This window comes from Hypomesus nipponensis, chromosome 12 (assembly GCF_054491055.1).
Source record: "Hypomesus nipponensis isolate SF chromosome 12, ASM5449105v1, whole genome shotgun sequence".
NCBI classification, from domain to species: Eukaryota; Metazoa; Chordata; class Actinopteri; order Osmeriformes; family Osmeridae; genus Hypomesus; species Hypomesus nipponensis.
The window spans coordinates 5,345,211-5,366,518 of record NC_140372.1 but is presented as its reverse complement, the minus strand read 5'-3'; the positions used below and the strand labels follow the sequence as shown (position 1 = coordinate 5,366,518).

Genomic DNA, 21,308 nt, shown 5'->3' with positions numbered 1-21,308 from the left:
TCCAGAGCATGATGAAAGACAGTGTGCTGCTTAGAACGTGTACAAATTGCCAGGCAGAGATATGGCTGATACAATGGTGCACACACACAGCCACACACACGCTGACACAAACACACACACACACACACACACACACACATAAGACACACACAGAGACAGCGCTTAAAGAGGCGCTTAGATCACTACTGTGTGACCATCCCACTGCTAAGTACAGAACTTTAGGCTAATCCCTTCCCAGCTGCTGTCTGAATTATGGCTGATTCTCTTTCTACGGGGAGAGGGACGGGGTTGCTTGGAGAAACACAGGAAGCACCCTGAACACCCTCTCTCTCCCATCCCACAGAAGCACTATACCCTCCTCAGACAGTTCCCTGATTAATCTCAAAGTAAACGTCTCTACGTGTCCTGTTTACGATATTCGTATTTGAACTTTTGAACAAATCGCTTTGGCCCAGTAATGATCCAATTTCATATTCAAACCTGCATGAAATTCCCACAAATCCATAAATGTCCTTTTTTTTTGCAGTTTTGTTTTTTTGTTTTACATATCAAGCTTTGGGTTGCAAGGTTTGGAAATGTATGTGTGTAAGTGTGTTTGTGTGTGGTGATGGTGTTGGGGGGGGGGTGACCTTCACTTAGTCCAGAGCAGATCAGGATGGATTGCAGGCTACCTAACTCTCTGAGGGGCTTTGCTACTTAGCTGCATTCCCTCAGGGAAAAGGTTTCTGTCAGAGAGAGCGAGAGGGCGAGAGAGATAGGGAGTGAAAGATACAAACAGGGAGAGAGAGGCAGAGAGTGAGAGAGAGATAGGTAAAGAGAAAATAGTTTGTGTGTGCATGTAAATACATGTCTGTTCATGTGTGCCTGCAACAACCTAAAACCACAGTGGCACAGTGTGTGTGTGCATCTGTGTGTGTGCATCTGTGTGTGTGTGTGTGTGTGTGTGCATCTGTGTGTGTGTACATCAATGTGTGTGTGCATCTGTGTGGGGGTGCGTTTGGTTGGGCGAGCGCGGGTGTGAGCGACCAGGCTCACGGGAGCATGCATGTGCCATGATCTCCATGTAAGAACAGGGGAAGATGACTCATATCATTTTATGGCCTGTCAACTGCACTGCTCTATCCTAAAGGGGCAACATAACAGAGGTGGCATTGAGCGGAAACCTCCCACTGCACAGCTGAGGGTCTGGGAGGGTCCAGGGGTCCAGAGGGGCCTGGAGGGGTACAGGAGGGGTCCGGGGGGGTCCGGGGGTTCCAGGGAGGTCTTGGGGTCTGGCCAAACAGCCGCAGCATCACAGAGATAAGCACAGATTACATGGCGGATATATGCAGCCGCCTCTTGTGTGCTCTGCTAGTCAGACCCTAGACTGTGCCACCAGACAGACATGTCAGCGCAGCCAGGAAAGTGCGGTTGTGTTCATGGTGGGATCAGGGTCAGAGAAGAGCAAGTCCCACCGTCAGAGAGAGAGGGAGAGAGAAGGAGAGAGAGACAGGTAGAGAGAGAGGGAAGGGGAGAAAGAGAGAGATAGAGAGTGGGATGTTGCTGTTTGTTCTGAAGGAAAGTTGTACCTAGTTTTTATGTATTTTAAGGTATTATGATTCACATCATCTTTCTGTCTTTTGTCACATTTCTTGCAAAAATATTTTTGCAGTGATATAATTGATCAATGTGTACTAAAATATCTTTATGTCGAGTAAATAAAATAAGTGATTTTTATCATGCGATCAAGTTACTGTGATTTGTTGAGTCACTGCCTGTGTCACCAGGGTTGTCAAGTAGATCTCAGAACATGACTTTGCTTGGAAAGACTGTGTACAAGTGTGCTCTCTGTAAACTACAGCTGGATGCAGTTTATTTTAAAACGAAAGGAATTCAAGGCGAAGGATATCATTTCCTACTTTGAAGACTATGTACTTTCGAGACAGTAGGCTATGTACTGTTTCAGATTTAATTAATAAGCAAGCTACTTGAAATTACAGCGTGTCTGGCCACAGCTATGTGAAATGCATTTTGCCTTCTTTCTTTTAAAGGCGAGACTACATTAAAATCTAAAGAGATATTTCTGCCTCATCTGGTTCCTCAGATAGTTTTCACAAAAGTGTATATATTCTTTTTAAATCCATTACATTACTACGAGTGCTCCACATTATTGCATCTGTACAGAACAAAATACTCAATACCGTGTACAATTTTATAGTAATTGCCAATTGGTTAAGTGGATGATTGACAAATAAATAAATGTTGAAGAATAAAAATAAGATAATAACACAGATAATGAAAATTGTACATTTAAAAACGTTTTATTTGATCTTTGTTTTATATGATTAATGAGTATAAATAAAATGGCATACACTGCAACAAAATAACCCTCATAAATAATACAATAATTGTAGACTTCCTGATTATATTTTTATGAGACAGCACAACCTATAAAGTTTGTTAACAAAACCACAAACTTATTCAATAGTTACACCACACAATAATATGCACTAACCCGAATTTAGTTCATGTTCAGTATCCTCTACCAAAGAAAAGACAGGGATGGCATTTCTAACATACCGATCATTGGGTCTTTCTCTGATGCTCTAAAATGGAGGCATCTGTCGCTTAGACAGAGGTAACAATAATACAATACTCCTGATCGAAAATAAGATCACATGCATCACATGCTGTCAGAACACTCTGGCTGTTTTCACAATGACATCTGTGGTGCACATTTTCCAGGCTCATCAGAGTCGAGGCTGTTTAATGAAGGCACAGCACACACACAGACACACACACACACACACACACAGAACAAAGAGAAGACACCTGGGATCATCGTATACTATGGGTGGTCACATGCACCTCTCTCTTCAACCTCTTCACATGTGGAAGCACTTTACCCACCCAGAACAGCAAGGCTTCGCCGTGTGTGAGATAGTGAGGCTCTTCATGGAGACTGGAGGCGTGGGCGAACGACTACCTCTCTAACCATGCCTCTCACTTCAAAAGCCATGAGCTGTTGGGTAAATCCACCCTTTCCTCCCTCCTCCCTCTCTCTCCTTCTCCTTCGCTCATCGCCTCAACCCAGAGGTGCAGGGAGGTGAGCCAGAGAGCGATTAGTCATATTCAATTTACATACGCCTGTCATGGGATCCCCTTCGCTGAGCAGTGATGTCATCTCAGAATCGTCCCTTTGCGGCCGGGGCGTGTGAGAGAGTTCTGGAGCGCTCGTTCAGAGAACCTGCCTCTGATCTGTGTTCTCTCCATGTTGAAGAAACAGCCCTGGGGTCTGGAAGCTGGGTGTCCCTGGGTCAAGGGTGGCAGCCTGGGAGGAAGACTGAAGTCATGAATGAAACAAGTGGTTTTTTATGTACAGTTCTCTTTACACAAAAAACATGCATAAAATACATGAGATATATCATTTGTATTTGTTCGAATGTATTAAAAACATTTGCCTCACCTTTGGCTTACCTACCTGCACATCTGGGAATTCATCTATTCAAATGTATTAAAAGCATTTACACTGACACAGAGGAGAGACTGAGGCAGAGGCCTTGTCCAGTAGGTGAGTAACATCCTGGATCTGGACCAGTCATAGACAGTAGGAATCTGTGTTTGCATCTACATGCAGGAAGAGGGTGTTTCCCGACATAGCTGGTGGCGTAGTCTTTGTGTGGGTTTGTGTATTTGCGTGTGTATGTGTATGTTTCTGTCTATTTGTTTGCATGTGTATGCATTTGTATGTGTGTGTGTGTGTTGTGTGTGTCTGCAGGTCAGAGGAATCAGCCCCTCCCTCCATGGCTGGTGCTGGGCTGAAACCCTCATAATAATCTGTCTCGGCACCAATCCATTCTGCTGGCCTGTGATTTACTGCCATGTGTCATCCGTAGCCTCGCGCCTAGGGAAGTTAAATGACCCGAAAATAACATTAATATGTACCAGAGCTAGATGGAGTACTGGACTGAAGGGGTGGTCTCTGGCTTTAGCTCTCACCCATGGAAACAGTACCTCAAATCTGGCTCTGAACTGGGAGAAGGGTCAGGAGCCTGCAGTCTGTTCTTCACCTTGCTTCGGTAGATAAGTCAAGTGGTAGAAAGAAGCTTCAGGGAAAGGTGGACCTCTGATTGGTCGGATTCTTTTTTTTCTTTCTTTCTTGAACATGTTGCTTTTTGTATGATCTATTACTGAATCATTTGTGAATTTAAGTAAGCTGGCCAGGAACAATCAGTATTTTGACGCTAAAACATTCTGAACAGCATGATTAAACAATGTACTTCTTGAATCAAATTAAATTGTGTTCAATTTAATTCACGCTGTGACGTTTAAACAAACAAGTGCATTAGAAAATGTATCTCAAAAAAACAACAGATTGACGACAGGGAATCAAAGTTAATTTAATAAAATTCAAGGCACTGTGGACACACTAAATTAGAAGAGGACTCTGCTGATATTTTTATTAAAGTTATTTTCTAGACTGAGCCTTTAGGGGGGGGCTCCCATACAAAACTCAAATGCAGTGGAACAGCAGGTTGAACACACTAACTGATTCAAGTGTGCAAACAGCACTCATCCCAGATACACTGGCCAAAAGTTCAAGTTACGACTGGGAGACATCTCTGGAATTGAGGACCATGTAGACCGTGAATAACTGTTTTAACACACACCCTTCTCAATGTGTGGTCTGTGGAATGCCATCTGAAAGCCCCTCTGTGTGTGTGTGTGTGTGTGTGTGTGTGTCTGTATGCGTGCGAGTGTGTGTGCGAGTGTGTGTGTCGGCGTTCAGTTGGGCTCGCCTTCAGAGTCACTGTAGGGATCTGGTTTAGAAAGCATAATGTTATTCAAAAGGTTATGATGGTAAATACGTACCGTGTTATTTCTGTAGGAATGTGGGAGCGGGGTGAGGGGCCTCCATGCCTCTCTGTCTCAGCGAGACAGGTGTGCCAGGCGAGGACACCTGGTCAGCCAGGCTTGTGAACGCTCAAGCAAGGGGGAGCTCAAGCGTGGACCGTGAAAAAAGTGCCATCTCAGTTTTGAATAAACTCGTTGAGGGGAGCTCACTGCAGCTGGATGGTCTCTTGCGCGACGCGGTCACAGACGAAATGTGTGAAACTGGACGATGGGCCTCTTTGTCAAGACTTTTCCAAGAACAGAATGGAAATCTCCCCTCACAGTAGTTGGTACTGTGCAATGACAAACACAACACTGCCCATTATAACAATGTGGGTTTGAGTGCTTGGTATATTAACTAATATAAGTTTTCACAACACAGCGCGCCCAATAAATACACAAAGATATTTGATACAATAAATTGATGATTTTAATAGACGTTTTCAACTTAAGCAATGTGCAGATCCGGTTCTTAATCCTGCATACCCTATGTCTTTTATTTATGATTTAATACTTGTTTAATAATCAGATCTATTTAGATGTACAGCTGGTGTTTCCTGGATATCATGCAACAAAGGGGCCATTATTTTGCACATCAGTACACAGTTGTTGGGATATTCCCCTATATGTTACCCGTCTGCAGTTTCTATGTAGTTTTCGACGTGTTACAAAGAACAGATGGGCAGAGGAGCTGTGAGCGAAATGAACGTCTGAGGACGTAAGGAAAAACAGAAGAAAAACAGAGGGGTAAAATATTATATTTCCTTCAAACGGGCTGAGATGAGTCACAGATGTTTGTGGACATGGCAACCTGACTCTAACAGCTGGTTCTTGATCACTTTCGTGTCAATGCGTGGACGACCTCCCCCCGTCTCACATCAGCACTCCACCAAAGTGAACTTTCAGCCATCGAATATCAAGAGAGCTGAGTGAAACAGGGGCAGTCACCCCGTCTCGCCCCCACACCTCCCCCTGGATACTCATCAACCTCCTTCTCCTCCTTCTCCTCCTTCTCCTCCTTCTCCTCCTTTCTCTCCTGAGTGAATGCTGGAAGGATGGGTGAAGCACACAGCCCGGCTGCCTTATTCGCGGCCTTGACAAACCTAGACCTCAGGCTGCTGTGATATTGCTCCATCAATCTGTGTTTAAGACTCACCCACACTGGATTGCCTGGGTGCTGGTCTCTCTGTCTCTCTCTGTCTCTCTGTCTCTCTGTCTCTCTCTCTCTCTCTCTCTCTCTCTCTCTCTCTCTCTCTCTCTCTCTCTCTCTCTCTCTCTCATTCTCTCTCGCACCATCTCTTCTTGGGCACCTGCAGCCAAATGAACAGCAGAGCAGAAAAGCTGTGCGTGCTTCATAAGAGCATGAACAAACACAACCACCGAGAGAGTTTGGTCCCGGCAGCTCAGAGGACTGGCGGTAATGCAGGGGATGTTTGAAGGACTTCCTCTGTGGTGAATGCTGCACCACACCCAGCATGACTACACCAGTGCTCAGCTTGATATTTAAATAACAAATACAGCCAGTTCAAGCATACACACACACAATACTGACTGATGAGAGAGAAAAAAGTTAATGTCCACAATTAGATGGCACAGTGATTCATTTAAAAAAAATACAATGTTGGGCATAAAGTGTTGGGGTACAGAAGATGTTTGAATTACAGTGTTGAGGTTTCAGACATGGTTGGGTTTCCTGTATCCAGCTTACAGACAGCATTGGGGCACAGACAGATTTGGGGTTACAGTGTTGGGGTACAGATTTTTGGGCGCGGCCCTGAGACCACTGAATAGGATGGAGAGGGACAAAGGACTGGTCTTTGTTCAGTGGGGCCTTCTGAAGCTACGCTGGCTAACAGGAGGGGGTTCCTCTCCTCCTGTCCCAGCGCCGGGCCGAGGGCCATCCCCAGATGCCGGTGGAGGGGGCTGGTCACAGCGAGGCTGGGAGGGCCGAGCACCAGGTCACGCTGCCCCAGCTGGGAGAGGTTTCCCTGGGAAAGAGGTTAGATCACAGATCGGCATTTGGGATCGCTTCTGGAGCTTTGCGGTAAGTGGCAGCCCAACACAAAAAATGTTTTTTTGTGTGGGTTCATTTCTTCTTCTTCTTTCTTTCTTTATTTTGTATTTATTATTTGTTTTGTTGATTCAAGATTGAAAGAAAAAACTAATTTGTTAAAGACTGTGCTTAATTTGCTGTCGCTGCATGTTTGTTGGAAATTAAGTTGTCTGTGACAAATTTGTTCAAGATGACACTGTTTACTATGGGAAAGAATATTTTTCTAAGGACAGTTTTTCCACTCACATTTTATTCTTCTTGCATTTATTATGGGATACATGTTGTTAGGGTGGTTTTAGTGTTCTCTGCAACATTGTGGAGAACACTTCTGGATGTAAGCCAGAGTAACCTTGCTGCAGTCACACTCCAAGTTGTTCGGCAGGGTCATTCCAGAAACCAAGGGAAATAAAAATATTGCCGTGAAGGATTACGACAAACAATTGGTTTTTATTTGTTCATTGCGCAACTGAACTGGAGTCCATGAAAATAAGGGAGAGGATGAGTGAGGGAAAGATCTTACACAACCAGCATGTGTGGTCGGCTCCTGTCAGGGTGCAGATCCCCCCACTCCAGCCCGCTGCGTAGTTTGGTTTCAGCAGCACCTACCCAGTCGAGTCAGGTGACGTATTACTGCCTTGAATTATATATATTTTTACTGGGATGGGTATAGCTTAGTAACTGGGATGGGTATAGCTCAGTGGTAGAATATATGAATGTAGATCCAGAGGTCACTCGTTCAAAGTCATTTATAAACATCTGCTAAATTAATATCTTATTATCATAACTCATATTCCATTAAACATAAACATAAACTTTTTCTTACAATTATTCTTAACCTCTCAGTGCTCAATCTCTTAAAATCCGTATAAAATTTAAAGTCTTACCAAACCAGTGCTCCTCCATGTTGCGGCATGGGGTTCAAGGTTACAGACACATCAGGACGGTTAGATTGGGGTACATCCAAAGTACAACCAACCATTACAAAAAATGAACAGAAACTCTCTCTTCACAAGCAGTATTTTTCAGAGGAGCAAGTCGAGGCTAAATCAGGGAGGTCCGCGGCAGGCCCGTCCCCTCCATCTAAACAGCCCTCTCTGGGTAGGGAGTCTGAGGTGATGAGAGTTGCATTTGACAGCTCCTATCAGCTGCAGTCGATCACTGGCATGTGAAGGCCAGATAAATCAAGTACAGGGAGACTCAGCCAAATGTCTTAAGACCTGGGGGAGAGGGTGCCCAGCTCTGGGTAAGCTGGTGGAACTGTGACAGACCGACTACTGTGGGAAGCTAACGGCTAACGGCTAACAGCTAGCGTTAAGCTGAGGTGGAACTCTGGGGTTAATAACGTGAATCAATTACTTGGAAGTATTTGGTGTATTTGATCAGTTTTGATCTTAAGACATTGGGTTGGAACATAGCGGGATGTATAATAACAATAAAATAGTAATTTAGCAGATGTTTTTGTCCAAAGTTAGAAACAGCACACGGGGAGATTTGACCCTGCAATCTCTTTATCTACACTCAAGTGCTCTGACCACTGAGCAAAACCCTCTTATGCATCTGCAGCCTATCAGGTTGTTGACAGTGATTGACCCAGGCTGACAGACTGGTCTGTAATTGTATGTCCTCCTGGTCATTTCAATTACGAAGTCACGGTTTCACTCAGTCGGTCAGCAAAGAGACCAAAACAAACGTCCTCTTCTCCTCTCCGGTCTAGATCGGCTCTCCTGTGACTCATTGTTTGGGAGTGAAGTATTATGTAGAGTGACAGTGTGTGGAGCTTACAGGAGTTTTTTTGTAATTACCTGTCATCCTGTTTTGTAAAGCATGCCCGTTCAGCAGAGGCAGGCCCGCAACTGATCGCTGCTCAGGGGAACCAAACTAATCGGTCTTGTGGAGAGTCGCTCTTTAGAACAACAAGGATGTGAAACTCCAGACTGCTCTGGTTCCTGGTCCATGTGCTGAAGCAGTGCCTGGTGTCAAAAGGCAACAGGAGAAACCATATTTTAGCACAGAAGTAGCATGTTATTTATTTACTGTGGTATCGTTGATGCATTGCTACTTTCTACTTTTATGGAAATAGAAAAAAGTGTTCAGCGGCAAATATTTTAGATGGATGTTATGGATACATGCATACGCATGCACACATACCCATACACCCACATGCAAACATGCACACACATACACACACACACACACACACACACATATGCACACACACACACACACATACACACACACGTGATTGATTTAAATCCCTATTCCCCCTTTTAATCAATAGGCCATATAATAGTGTTCTTATGCAAACCCCAAAACTGGTATGTGGGAAAAGCCAACTGATTGTTTTTCTATTAGTAATGATACACACTTAACCACGGGTCGATTTGGCCCTCATTACAGATCACAGCATAGTGTAATTACTGTAACAACAGTGCTCGGACGCAGTCCCTGGTGATGTGGTATCTTAAAGGCTGGAGGTCCCAGTGGAAAACTGAGGAAGCTCCCTCACGGTGAGCAATTTATTTTCTGCTGTTTTATAGAGAGTCTGAAAGCACACGTTAAATAGGGGTGAACAGGGTAATGAATGCTGGAGGGGTCACAAAAACCTTCAGAGGGGCGGCAGAAATGTTTTGCTCTGCTCTAATTGGGACTTAGCAATGTAATGTGCAAATAAAAAATTAACTGTTGCGCAAGGTAACATTCCAAATTGATAAAATACAAAAATGTTTAATTAGATACAATAAATACAGTTCTCAGTTCTCAAAATAAAATAATAGATAAAAAAAGTCTTCCTTCTGTTTGTGTGTTTTTGTGTGTTTCTCTGTCTGTGTGTTTCTATTTGCATGTTTCTGTGTGTTATCTATCTGTGTGTGTTTGTGTGTGTGTTTCGACCTGCGTGTGTGTGTGTGTGTGTGAGCGGTATTTGCTGTCTGAGGTAAATCTAAGAGATGGAAGAGTAAGTGTCGTGTGGAAGCAGACCCACTCAGCTGACCCTGAACTCAGTCAGGCTGGGCGTAAGACCTGGAGGAACCGGGAAGTGAAGCACAACCTCAACAACGCCACCACTCTGCTCTATGAACCTGCGGCACAGAACACAGGACTCTGGTAAATAGATACACTGAATCAAATTCACAAGAGGAAATGAAAAAGGCGAATTAGTGTGTGTGTGTGTGTGTGTGAGCGTGTGGGTCTGTGTGTCTGTATTTGTGTGTGAGTGTGTCTGTATCTCTGTGTGTTTGCGTGTGTGTGTGTGGCTGTGTGCGTATTTGTATGTGGGTGTCTGTGCATTTGTGCATGTGTGTGTGTGGTGGGCTTGGGGGGTTGTGGGGAGGGGGTTAGACAACTGGAGGCTGGTTCCTGCTCCTAGTGGGGTCTGGAGGAACCAGATGTTCAGAAGAAGCCTCTGTCACAGACCATGAGGCGTGTCCCCCCCCCCACCACCCCCCACCCCCCCATCACCCCCCACCCCACCCCCTCAACCCCCCCTCCAGATGTGAACATGTCCCTGCCACTCCCGCGAAGGAAGTTTATCCACTTAACAAGAGATGACAGAGATCTGCCCATCCAATAACATAAGCTGAGTGTATGGGCGTAGATTTTTAACTGGCATATTTTATGCGTCGTGTTGGCCACGCTGCCTGGTGTCAGAGTTCATTACTCAGGCATCTGCTCTTGGTTCTCCTCCCTGTGATGTGATTCTGTGGCAGTTCTCTACCCATATCAGGACAGAGAGGCCTCAATGCAGCTTCTGTGAGGTCTTAGAGAGCACCAAACCAAAACAGCTGAGTTTGAAATTCAATTAAATGGTGTTTAAAATGTAATGACATAATATAGATTTTCTTGATGAGAGTAAAGCCGATTGATAGAAAATTGATCTTTTTTATGGATTATTTTATGGAAAAACAAATCAAAATGTTTAATTACAATAAACCACCTAATAACAATTAATTTGGCTATTTTAGTTAATTCAGTAGAGTCTAATTCTGGTCTAATTCTCAAGTAAAAAAAAACACTGTTTAGTTATTGCCATGTTAAAAAGTATCACTAAGAAATTAAAAAATGGATGAATGTTTAATCCATTGACTGTGATGTCCATGTGTGTGCGTGTGTGAGTGTGTGTGTGTGTGAGTGAGAGTGTGTCTGTAAGTGTGTGTGTGTAAGAATGTGTGTGTGTGAGTAAGCATGTGTGTGCTTGTCTATTACAATTATTGTGCTCTAAGGCTTTTGTGGTAATCCATGTTCAATTGTATCTGTGTGGTATGCGCATATATCTGTCTGCTTGTCTGGAAAATGTACATCTGTGAGTGCACTTGGGTCCTCCCGTCTACATGCTTGCATACATGTGTGGGGTTCTATTCACGTGTGTTGTTCTCTGTGTGTGCGTGTTTTGTGTATATGTGTGTGTGAGTACAAGGGGGCTCTGCATGTGTGTGTGTTCAGGCATGGCATGGGGATATACATCTGTGTTAGGTTAACCCATTGAGAGACTCTCCCAGCAGGTAGCTATGCATCAGCCTTGGTCCGCACAAATCATCTGGACAGCCAGAAGCGTGAAATCTTTCCAGGCCAGGACAGATGACTTCTCTGAACCCTGCCTTGGCTCCCTGGCCCTCTCTGGCCCTCCCAGCCCTTGCCCCAGACCACAACCACCCCTGCACTTGTTGTGAGACAGCAGTTAAGAAGACGCCCCCTTACCCTGTGCTCCCAGACAGGAAGCCTGCACCCCTTCACCCCCCTCTCCCCTTCCCAGCACCCCCACCACCTTGAGCCTGCTCCTGCACCCCACGCAAACAACAACCTCCACAGAAACCATGACCAATCTCCCCAGCCTCCAAACAAACTCTGCCCAACCACAGCCCCCACTCCTGGCCTCTCTGCTGCTCTCTCTCTCTCTCTCTCTTTCTCTCTCTCTCTCTCTCTCTCTCTCTCTCTCTCTCTCTCTCTCTCTCTCTCTCTCTCTCTCTCTCTCTCTCTCTCTCTTCTCTCTCTCTCTCTCTCTCTCTCTCTCTCTCTCTCTCTCTCTCTCTCTCTCTCTCTCTCTCTCTCTCTCTCTCTCTCTCTCTCTCTCTCTCTCTCTCTCTCTCTCTCTCTCTCTCTCTCTCTCTCTCTCTAACGCTCTCTCTCTCTCTCTCTCTCTAGCTCCCTCTCTCTCTAGCTCTCTCTCTCTAGCTCTCTCTCTAACTCTCTCTGTAGCTCTCTTTCTAACTCTCTCTCTCTCTCTAGCTCTCTCTCTCTCTCTAGCTCCTTCTCTGTCTAGCTCCCTCTCTCTTTGGCTCTCTCTCAATCTAGATGTCTCCATTCATCTATCCCTGTCTCTCTCTCCCTATCGCTCTCTATTGCTGTCTTTTTCCTTCTCTCTGAGTCAACCTCTCTCTCAATCGCACCATTGGTCATTAAAAGGAATAATTTACAATTGCTGTAAAATTCAATACTGTGTTCTATGTAAACAGGCTTGTATTATTTTATACTGGGTACTTTATATTACATACTGTGTGCAACTGTGTGTGTACTTATGTAAAGATCAGTGTGCTCAAACAGAACCATAAATCTACAATCTCTGCTGTTTCCTTTAACATTTTTATCAAGGCAGCAGGTGAAAAGTTCCTCCATTTTGTAATTTTGTAAACTTACTCCATTTTGTCTCCAGCTGCTCAACGTTGCTTCCCAGTGCCTCTCCTATCAGCTGATGGAAACAATGTTATCTTAGAGAGGAGAGGTGGATGACCAGAGGCCTAATGCTAGGCAGGTGGGCTTCTGTGTCTGCATTAAGTCCTCAAGTGGAAAAGTGGGTGCAAAGTCAAACCATATGGAGGGACAATCTGCATGGAAGGTGTGACTGGGCGGCCATTTTAGGTCTCCTTAAAGCTCAGTGGCTTCATGGAAGGTGTGACGAGGCGGCCATTTTAGGTCTCCTTAAAGCTCAGTGGCATCATGGAAGGTGTGACTGGGCGGCCATTTTAGGTCTCCTTAAAGCTCAGTGGCTTCATGGAAGGTGTGACTGGGCGGCCATTTTAGGTCTCCTTAAGTGGTTTCATGGTCTGATGGACTAACTGTGGGTAGATACTGGAGGTGGTCTCAAAGGGGAAAGCCCGTACAAGAAAATCAACCAAACATCGAGTCTTGTAATTTGGATAACATGTTTTGAAAACTGTAGGGAATAACATTAAAAGTGTACATGATATTTATTGGCACTCATGTATGAATGATTTTTGTATCATCACCACACCTGTTTTTTTGTATGTTTATATTGCTGCTTAATGTGTTGCCTGAGGGTCGTTCCCATTAAACAGGCTTGGAGACCTTTGAGCTGACCCCGGTTGGAATGAAAATCAGACATGCAGGTTTGTTGTGATGTTAACACGTCTATGCTTCTAATAGCTTAACTCAGCAGAACATTCATGGCTGTCCACAGCCTGGTTACAGGACGGCACACACACACACACACATGCATACAATCACAATCATACATAGTCATCTCCAAATCTATAAAATTGTTGTGCCTTTTTAAATATAATAAACATAAACACATACACAATCACACATACACACACACACACACACATACACACACATACATACATACATACATACATACATACATACATACATACATACATACATACATACATACATACATACAAACACACAAACCCAAACTAATACACACACAAACACACACCGTTTGAAAATCCCCCTCCTCCCACCCGGAAGGCCGTGCGTGGCGGGTCCTGTGAGCTTGCGTCCAGCCCCATTACGGCAGCACCACCTTATCTGACCGGACAGCAGCCATGTGAGTGTCGCTGCCTCACTGTTTTCATCATGGCCTGTTTCCAGGAGGCCCCGCGAAAAAAAAAGAAAAAGACTCCAATGCTAATGAACTGGCGCGAGATGTTTATGAGGATTCCTGTAACAAGCTAACAGATCACTAGCAGATGACGGCCTGGCCTGGAGCCATGCGATAGCACCTTGGCGCCCACTCAACTCTCTTTTTTTTTTTTTTCAGTGCCACAGAATGGCCGTGAGGAAAACGCCTCTCCAGAGAGTCCTCTGAGTCACCTCAGAGTTTCCCTGAAAACACAGGTCTCCTTACCGCATGCCCGGAGATGAGAGATGTGATTACGCAACCTGAAGGAGCACACAATAACAGGTTTTTATTTAGGGTTAACTCAATATCTAGGGGATGTAGACGTTGTAGTGTTGTAGGGCATGACTGTACAACCACTTCAGTGTTTATAACAAAAAACACTTTTACTGGCTTCTCAGACGACACCTCAGCAGGAAAAAAAAGACTACATTACCCAGAGAGCCACAGTGACAGGAAGGAGGAATCAGAGTGTGACATTGGCTCAGGGCTGCGTTTTTGGGTTGTGTACTGAAAGCGTGTAATGGTAGAAAAGTCCCTTCCATGCATCTGGGGCCCGCATGTTTACGTCCAGGGTGACTACAGACATAGAAGATGAGCATGAAAGGAAATGACCGCAAACCCTTCCCTTATTCCAGCAATCTGCTCCAGATTACTCCCGGAGCAAAATCAATTCAAACAAGCTGCCTCCCCCATCCACCAGCTCACGACTTCCTCCCAAAACCCAAGCCCGACTGAGGAGGGGGGAAAAGCAGAAATCATTAAAGTCCTCTTCTGATGGATCGAACATGGCACTTATGCTAATACCCGCATCGTTCTGGCCGTCGTCAGGGTGTTGCTGTCTAGCCAGAAGTCCTCTCGGAATGCAGTTGTGCCACAGAGAGTCTCCACGGTGACGGGAGGAGTCGAGACACATGGGCTACAGCACATCTGTCACAACAGGGACCAAGGACTGACCTGTCAAGTACCTATAATACACGTGCAGTATGCCTGTTACATGTCTGTATTATACCTGTTAAGTACCTGTAATATTTCTCTTTTGTACCTGTAATGTCTATATGTTGTATACTTGTACTATTCTTGCAATGTACTTGTAATATCTGTAATGTATCTGTAATATGGATTTCATGGGTGTAGAATATATCTATAATATACCTGTAACTTACCTGTAGTACATCTGTAAATTCCAATAATGCACCTGTAATTCACCTATAATAAACCTGTAATTCACCTGTAATAAACCTGTAATTCACCTATAATTCATCTGTAATATACTTGTAATTCACCGGTACTTAAATTCTTGACAAAAGCCAAACAAATCCACTTCCTGTCAAGACAATGGATCCATGCATTAAAGTGCGTAGTTAACTTGTCACTAACAAGTCATGAACTCCATAAACTGCATCCAGCAGGAAGTAATGACAGCGCAGTTATCTTAAGATCTGAAGAGCCCCAGCACTTCATGCAAAACAGGCCTGCGTCTCTCGCTTCCACCCAAAACCAAGTGTCTTTTTAAAGAGCTTTGGTTTTGGTTCTTTGGTTCTGCTGTTTTGCACGTCTCTGCCAATCTCCTCTTGCATCTGCTCTCGTGGACGTGCTTGAAGCAGACCAATTTCACGTCCTCATGTGGCGTGATGGGCAGAGTATTTGCTCAGCTTTAATTGCAGAGGTCACAGTCAACCGGGCGAGAGAGCGTGGCAGTGAAGGTGACACACGCTGCCACAGCCCTCAGGATAACGCGACCCAAAGCAGGATGAGTAAACACAAGCTAGAATTACCATGTACAATTTCTCGCTTTACATATGTCAACCTACCTAGTCACACATTAAAACCAAGGCAAATGATTAAAACACTCTGTACGTTACCCCTTTACTTAGCTTGAATAAGATAAATCATTTAATAATTTGATAGTAAGTTTTTTAATGCCTGTAGACTCAACTTTAAGCAGTTTTCCTTTACTTTTTGAGCTATATACATACACACACCCCTCCACACACACACTCACACACAAACACACATGTGTCCACATGTCTTAAATTCACACAAGATTGGCAGATACAATTGCATGCACATGCAATGGGGATTCTTTCTCCTAATTTGAAGACTCTTGAGGGTCAAGGATTTCTTCGATCTTAAAATAAGAACAGTGACGGATAGAATGTCTTTATCCTTTGTCATAAAAGCAATCTTCAAATTATGTGAATTAAAAGTGATGGGTCCCTGCAGATGTGTACGCAGAACGCCAGAGTTCTTTGTGTAACTTTTACAGCCATGCGAAAATAATAAGTGAAGTTGAATTTGTGTCAGTGCAGCTCAGGAAAATAAGATATCATGTCTTGCTGCCTGCCTGATGTCAGCTTCTCAGATTCAAACCCAAACGCCTCATCCTATGCACTCTGCAAAGCCGCCTGCCAAACCTCGGGGTTCAGCCAGAGTTCACATGTCTAGCACCACTAAACAGCTCTCTTTCTTATGAACACTTCAAAAATGTCCTGAAGAATGTCTCCTTGTATGTTATTTCACTGGCAAACCGAAACTCATGGACACAACTTCCCGACCACAGCATGGATAGACAGTTTGTTTGAGTCTTGATCCAGTGTTGTCAATGCTCTCTTGCCTTCAGTCCGTGCACGCATGATGAAGACCATATGCGCTTTATTTATAAAATGTGAGATGTAACCTTACTCCAAACTATTGAATAATATGATGTGAAAAATACACATACTAAAGAAACAAATCACTGGATGTAAAGTAAAATTACAGGTTATTTCATAACTTCATACTGCACAATTTAAAACATTTGAGTCTAGGGAAACCAAGGTCAGTCATTGTTTCCAAATACAGTCAAATACTGTTTTGTACTTTGGGTGACCTTAATTCAACATACCTAGGTCAATGAAAACAATGGATGACTCCCCAAAGTGCCAAGATTGAGTCAAATCAAATGCACCTCAATGACAGTCAAAGTTTTCAATAGAATTGACCTTTGATCTTTCGACTGATCTCTGTCGAATAGTTGGAATGCTGCAGAAGAGGCCGACCAATTATTTATACAGGACTGTTATTACACATCACAGACCAGACTGAATCCCTTCTAAATGCAGTACAAATTATTCGGAGGTGCAGTATCTATACAGTTCATACTATGTCCGTTAAAAACCAGAACAGAAGAAGCACGCAATTCCAACCGAAGTCGCTTAACCACGCAACATGTTTTCAATTTTCCTAAATCAAACACATGTCAATAAAAACAACGTATCAATGTCCATATTGATAGCATCAAAGAAAATGGAAAAGAAACAGGGGCCTTTAAAATCCCTCAAAGACATTTTCAGGGGATCATTTCGTTTCACCTCCCCGCTGTACGTTACAGATACATCTGCCGCGTGTCATGTCAGATCGGATATATCCCGATCCTGCCTTTAGAAGTCCTGACGTCTGAATGTGCGCTGATCACCAACGAAAACACAGCTTATTCACCTGAAAACCTTTCCCAACTCTGCGTGGCTGCTTTTTTCATATAAGGAGTTTTCTGAACAAAAGACATTCACGGTCTGGAGAGACTCACGGTGTAGGCCTACCTCGACTGTTGCTGCTGTTATTATTAAAGTCTCCGTTTTAGCATATTTATGAACTTATCATGGTTGGTGCATCTAAATTGACCCATCCAGCCATATATCTCAGCTAGTTCCCAGTGTTGAACAGACCGATATGTCATTAGCATCGTGCTGTGCTTCTGGACTCTACAGCAATACTTCAGCCTCAGGAATGAGGCCGATCAGATGACGCCTTTCCCCACTAAAGTCACATGAAATTATCTTTCATCACCAGTAAACAAGCACACCGCCTGGTCATGTCCAGCTTTCAGCAAATGCTTGAACTATTTAGCAGAATGAATTGATCTCTTTAAAGACCCTCTACCCTCTCTGTCTGGCTGCCTCTTTGGCTCCTCCTATTTCCCTCTCTTTCTTCCTGGCATATTCACACTGTATAGATGTTTTACAGTATATACCCTTTTCTAAAATCTCAATACTCAGACATGATTAAAAGTGAATTCCTGTCTTATAGAGATAAAGCGTTACATTACACAACATTTATCACAGACCTTTTGTGTCTGTCTTTTAAATGGAAGCAAGAAGCAGTTCTGAGCTATACAGTATAAAGTCCTAGTTCTTAGTCACTTCATTGACCATCCAAGTCTTTAGACGATCCAATGTATTATTAAGGTTACTTTCTCCTCCACACTTCACTCGCTCTGCAATGGCTCTGGTATGTCCACGGCTTATATCCACTATCTGAGTCTGACTGCCTGGCAAGGAGGAAGATCTGGCTTCTATAAAGGATAAGATTACAGCTAAATCAGTCTTGTGGCTTTCCCTGGGAAAACTTATGAAGTCCTAAAAGTCTCATGGTTATGAGTGGCCCAGCGGGCCCCGATCGAGAACCCAGAAGAATCAAAAAGTGAAACTCAATCCAAGCGTCAGTGATCCTCGGAATAATAACGCACTGACATGAAGGTATGATGACATGATAACTCACAGAGGCATCTTAAACCCTCAAAAGCTACATGACCCAAGCTTTGTAAAGAAGTCATTAATTTGATATATTTTACTCAAATGTATTTGGCAAGGCACAATGTTTTGTGTGTGTGTGTGTGGGGGGGGGGGGGGCTAGAAGGAGATGAGATGAAACTATTTTTCTACATTGTACGTGGTATCACATAGGGTTAGGAATCTCACTGTGATTTGCCTTTCTTCATATGCAGTATAAGATGGAAAGGATGATCGCATCACTTTCCACGGTGTAACACAAAGAGCGGCCACTGTTGCTTTATGTGAAATCAATTTAAGAATAGCGGGGTTCCGATTGGCTGTTCGTGCGATCAGTCAAATAACAACAGCAGATTTTCATTAGGGCTGTGCAGTCTTTGGCCAAGAAGGAGGTTGGGTGTATGCGTGGTGTGTTTGTGTGTGTGTGTGTGTGTGTGTGGGGGGGGGGGGGTTAGAAAAAGAAAGTTTGGCAACATAAAACAACAAAGAAGTGCGCTGCGTGTTTGGTTTAGTAGCTTATTTAGTTTAGCACCCAAGGTTCTTTAGTGATTTGACATCAAAGTCCAAGACAAGGAGCCAAAAGCAACAATCAGAAGGGCTCTGGAGCAGGGTGTCATTCCTGTTTATTGAGAGAGAGAGTCAGCTGTGGGTCAGGATCAATCCAACATGGGATCCACTGGGAGAAGGTTTCATTGAATCAGCTTTGAAAACAGCCGAAGTGTTTCCAGGTCACCTGATGCAGGGTCACCAGAACTCTGGCTGGCCTTTGATCAATGGCAGACTCATGTGTTGACAGTGTGTGTGTTAAGAAAAACAACTAAAAACATTTTTCTTGTCGTTTTTAGGTGTGAAGGGAATGTACGTTCAGCCATATGTACTGTAAGTGAGTGATTATTTGGAATAGGGCAAGCAACTTGGATTGGATGAACCATTTGTTTATGACCCTCAATCACAGATAATTTCAGCCATACCCATAGCTGCCAGAAGTTCCTCATAGGAGGGTGATTGGTCCAAACCACTGTGGTCCGGGCAAAAATGGATAACTTGGAGCCTGGCATGATAGATCCTTGCGCGGTCGCGATCTCACGAATCCTGCTGTCTCTCAAGGTCAGAGGGGAATAGGCCCATGCCACAGCGTTGGCTAAGCTAAAGCAGCTGTTAGCTACCCAGCTAGCTGGCTCGCTGCATCTTCCCACACTCACACAGCGGAGCGTGCTGTGCTTCCACGAACAAAGACGAAAGGTGAGGGGATGAGAAGAGCAAAAGGCAGAAGAGCCTGACATGTCGGCTCCCTTCCCAGGTCTGGTGTCTGGCGTTCCATCTTCTCAGGTGGAAGACAAAGTATCTCCACTCTGCCTCTGGACCAGCGCCAGGGGAGGACCACGGTCCGTACGCCCACTCTAGCTGCTCCAGGGTCGTTCATTAGCATGGCCTGTAGGGGGTGTCCTGCCCTGGGAGGGAGGAGGCCATAACTCACTGTCCCCGAACCCCGCCTCTGGCTCCGGCCTCGGTCGGGACGCCGCACTGCAGCCCAGCTGCTCCCAATCAGCACAGCACCGGGATTCACCGGAGGCTCAGCGCTGGGACTCGGGTTTAGCCAGCCGTCTGGACGGGGGATCTTCACCTGGCAAGCTCTGTGAAAGGATATACAGTAGTAGGGGCACGGAGTCGTTCCAGCAGCTAAGTTATGTACTGCAGCCCAGAGTGACGCTTGGGTGATGTGGAGAAAAGAAGCTAGTGGCTCAGGGAGGTGGATGGGGAGAGGGGGGGGGGGGGGGCAGGGAATTTTCCCCACATCAGGCGCACACGCCCAGTGATGTATCTGTGCTGCTGTGGAAACCTCTCTTCCAGCCGTACGTTTCCACTGCCTCTCGCGAAGCGTCGGAGAGATGATTAATTAGCCAAAGTGGGGCAGGCATCAGTCTTCCCACAATTCCCTCCGCTGCGCTCGCTGGGAACGGCGAGGGGCGGGGCAGAGGGGGCGGGTGGGCGACAGAGCATTAAGAGGGGCTCTGGAGGAAGCAGGATCCTGAGTCCCAGACCCCCCCCTCAACTCCCTCTAACCACCCCCCTCCCACCACCCTCTAACTGGAGGTATAACAGCCCCCCGCCCCCTCTCACCCCAAACAACACTCCACAGTCACCATAGAAGCCTATCTGTACCGTTGGATTACTGTAATTAGACTCCACCCCACCCTCCCCCCTCTCTCCATCCTCCCTCTCCTCCCTCTTTCTCTCTCTCCCCCCCCCTCTCTGTCCTCCCTCCCTCTCTCTCCACTGTCTGTTTTCTCAGTTTCTGTCTGTTTGTTTGTATTTCATCTGATCCCTGAGGCATCACTGCTCCTCCTGTATTTACTGGTGCTTACTGATGCTTCACTCAGCTGAGAACTGCTCTGGATGCAAGCAAATTAAAACAAACGCACCACGACCAGTTTCAGGACGATAAGACTGGGAATTAAGTTGTGTCGCAACTGCACGCCATTCTGTCAAAGTGCATTTGTAAAAATGTTCAAATACAAGGTATCCGTCATCCGTCAACGGGTCATGACTTTACAACAATGTATGTCATTGGCAGAGAGTTCAAACAGAATGCTTCAGGCAACAACACTGTTTCCCCCTGTACGTCTCAGAGATTTCTATCTGCTTGCTTTCAGTGCAGGCCTCTTTACTTCTGCGTAGCAGCTAGGTTGATGGGGCCTGCTCTGGGACTGGGAGATGGGGGAGCACTGGCGCTTTGGGAAGGGGGGAGAGAGGGGCTGGGGAGATGGGGGGGGACTTGTGTGTTGGATAGGAGGGAGCGAGGGGCTGGGGAGATGGGGGGGGACTTGTGTGTTGGATAGGAGGGAGCGAGTGGGTGGAGTTCAGGACTCATCCCTCAATCTTATCTAGACAGCGTCTGCAGTCGGAGGGGAACGATCTTCCTGGTGCCACGATAATGACCGCCCTCCTTCCCACAAGGTCAGGTTCCCCCCCT

General features: G+C 45.1%; 2 long non-coding RNA genes across 4 annotated transcripts; both read left to right on the top strand.

Moving 5' to 3' along the window:
• Positions 1-6,849: 6,849 nt before the first annotated feature.
• LOC146260752 (uncharacterized) lies at positions 6,850-11,867 on the top strand. 2 transcript variants are annotated; one of them, XR_014724773.1, is made up of 4 exons: positions 6,850-6,916; positions 9,323-9,432; positions 9,869-10,027; positions 11,419-11,867. It is a non-coding gene; the product is annotated as an uncharacterized LOC146260752 (long non-coding RNA). The 2 variants fall into 2 exon arrangements; XR_014724772.1 differs by having other exon boundaries at positions 9,323-10,027.
• A 99-nt stretch (positions 11,868-11,966) lies between these two features.
• Positions 11,967-15,034, top strand: LOC146260751 (uncharacterized). 2 transcript variants are annotated; one of them, XR_014724779.1, is made up of 3 exons: positions 11,967-13,263; positions 13,926-14,069; positions 14,186-15,034. It is a non-coding gene; the product is annotated as an uncharacterized LOC146260751 (long non-coding RNA). The 2 variants fall into 2 exon arrangements; XR_014724778.1 differs by having other exon boundaries at positions 11,967-13,712.
• The last annotated feature ends 6,274 nt before the right edge of the window (positions 15,035-21,308 follow it).